General features: G+C 57.2%; 1 long non-coding RNA gene across 1 annotated transcript; it reads left to right on the top strand.

Annotated features, from left to right (window-relative positions):
- Window positions 1-296: 296 nt before the first annotated feature.
- On the top strand, window positions 297-2,654 carry LOC147911571 (uncharacterized). Its single transcript, XR_015551213.1, has 3 exons — window positions 297-395; window positions 2,016-2,084; window positions 2,509-2,654. It is a non-coding gene; the product is annotated as an uncharacterized LOC147911571 (long non-coding RNA).

Consider the following 2,654-nt stretch of genomic DNA (forward strand, 5'->3'; position numbering starts at 1 on the left):
AGGCCAGTGGTTCTGCTTCAGGAATCAGTTTCCCTAAGTGACAAATCATGGCTTGAATCAAATTGAAGATTTTCAAGTGTTTGCAGCAACAGAACTCTCTGTCCACATGAAATTAAGACTGTTTAAAACACATCTGCTGAGAAAATCAGAGAATGGAGGCCCCAGGTGACAATAGGAGAGCCCCTCCCCAGTCCCAGACACCTCAGGGCTCAGACGACACAGTGAAAATGCTCATCCAGGCTGTCTGGATCTTCTGGGTTTTCAAATAAAAGGGATTTACCCTCAAACCACTCCACAGTGTTTCTTTCCTTTTTTCCCTCCTCAGGAAGAACTGTCAAATAGTTAAAAAGATCTTCCAAACATGCCACCGGGAGAGCAGGAAGCTTCTCAAGGAGGTGAGTGGAGGCTGGAGATCTGGAAGGACGGGAGGTGAGGTGGGGAGGGACCAGGCAGGATGTGCTTTGGTAAGTTTTTCACTTAAGTTTCCCCGAGAAATAACGGTCTGTCTTGTCCAGCTGGACAGGAAGCGGGGGGTGTGAGCTGCAGGGGCAGGTGGGGACTGTTTGGGACAGGAGGTCTTGGTCACGGGATACAGTGGTGTCGCCTGGACTGTTCCAAGAGGTGAGGAGCTGGCAGAATGAGCAGGTGCCTGGCTTCCATGTGGACCCATCAGCTGGCCCTCATCATCCTCCAGGCTGGCGGGTGGATGGAGTGGGTGGGGGTTCCTTTCTTCCTAAAGCAGCCCAGTCTGTCCTCAGGAATCCAGGCCCCTGCTGCTCCTTCTGTCTTCACTGCACCTCACAGGGGAGTGCACTCTGCCTGTCCCAGGGATGGGCACTGTGAGGTCACACAGGCCTTGTGGACACAGGGGATGCACAGCCTTGGGCCAAATGGTGGATCTGGGACAGAACTGTGTGCTCTCTGGGACTGTGCAGTCTAGCCCGATAGTGGTCACTGCTGACAAACCAGTGAGTCTCCCCCGGTGCCTTGTCGACAAGGATACGTCCCAGATGGCAAGTAGAATTATCGAGGAACCTACAGATTCTTAATGGACCTTCCTGACAGATTCTTAATGGCCTCCATCGAGGCCCTGGCAGGAGGGGCCTAAGGATTGTGCAAAGGCTCAGACCACAGACTTCAAACATGAGAGCTGAGAAAGGAGAAGGGACATTAGAAGTTTCCAAGTGAAAAAGGATGCAAATGTCACCATTACACAGTGCCGTGGTCAGCCCCTACACTGTCACTCAGATGTGGCACACGGGGGTCCCCTTCCTGAGTGAGTGAAGGAGGAGTTCTGTGCAGGCACAATCCTGAGGGGATCCTAGGGAGCTGAGGACTTTGGCATGGCCTCAGGTCCAGCCGGGTGTCAGAGAATCCCAGGGGGCTGGAAAACCCAGAAGCCACTTGCATGGGACCCCGAGACACCTTGTGCCACTCCATCCATGGCTCAGGTTGACTGAGGGCCTCAACACACCCCGAGAGTCCAGAGGACAGGACATAGGTCCGAGGTGTGTCTGGAGGAGGAGTGAAGGCCGGGGGCCAGGGCCTCTGGCTGGGAGGGGGAGCGGTCTCCTCTGTGGTACCCTGAGCAAGTCACTGCCCCTCTGTGGGCCTCGTTCTCCTCATCTGGGAAATGGAGGGAGATGATCTGTGGTGCAGGCCTCACAGGGGTGATGAGGTACAAGGGGGAGAGGAATGTGCAGGAGCTTTGTGCTCCTCCTCCTTGAGGGGGGAGGGGACAGCACTGGTGACAGTCAGATGACACTGAGTCCTCTGGGGACCCTGGGAGGCATGAGGAGTCTTCCTCACACTTTCCTGATGAGGAGAGAGGCTTAGGGGCCTGGGCAGGCCTGAGGGCACAGAGGAGGGAGTGTTGGAGCTGGGAGTGATCTAGCATCAGGGCACCCTGGAATGGGAGCAGCCATAGACACCAGATGGCCAGGGTCCAAGATCAGGGGCCAGGGAGACATGGGGAAGGGAACATGGCCTCCCTGAGCTTGTCCTTGACCCTGCAGGAGGTGATATCTGTGAGGGCCACCCTGCAGATGGACCCCCAGGAAGCCCAGGAGAGACAGCAGCAGCAGGTGAGGTGGCCTGAGGGGAAGGATCCAGGTGTCAGAGGAGGGGTCACTCACCTCACGGCTGGAGGCCTCCCTAAGAGAGGGGTAACTCCTCCTCCAGCCCAGCTCCAGGAGCCCAAGAGCCTGAAATGCCTGCCCTGGAAGTGACCAGGAGGAGGCCTGGAAGGGCTGGGCCCAGGATGGGTTATGGTGGGGAGGAGCAGGGACCACATACCCTGGGATTTGCCAAAAGCTGCCCCTGGGAGGTGACTGGGGAAGTTGGGTGGTCCTGGAGGGGGCAACTTGGAGGAGGCCGCTGAGGGTCCTAGGCTGTTCTCTGTGGGAGACTGTGGTGGGCAGGAGGCTGGGGTGAAGGGATTTGGGGGAGGGTCCATGGGGGCACCTGAGAGGTGGGACTCATCTCACCACTCCCACCCTGATTTCACAGGGTATCGTCCCCTTCCTGGGCATGTTCCTCTATCACGTCAAGCTGCTGGACATTGGGATGGCGGATGATCTGGAAATGAGTGAGCCTGGAGGTGGGGACAGGGAGCAGGATCCTGAGGTTTGGGTGGCGAGAGCCCTGTGCTGGGA

The sequence above is a fragment of the Ceratotherium simum genome, unplaced genomic scaffold (assembly GCF_057802395.1).
Source record: "Ceratotherium simum simum isolate JZ-2026a unplaced genomic scaffold, ASM5780239v1 HiC_scaffold_43, whole genome shotgun sequence".
NCBI lineage: Eukaryota > Metazoa > Chordata > Mammalia > Perissodactyla > Rhinocerotidae > Ceratotherium > Ceratotherium simum.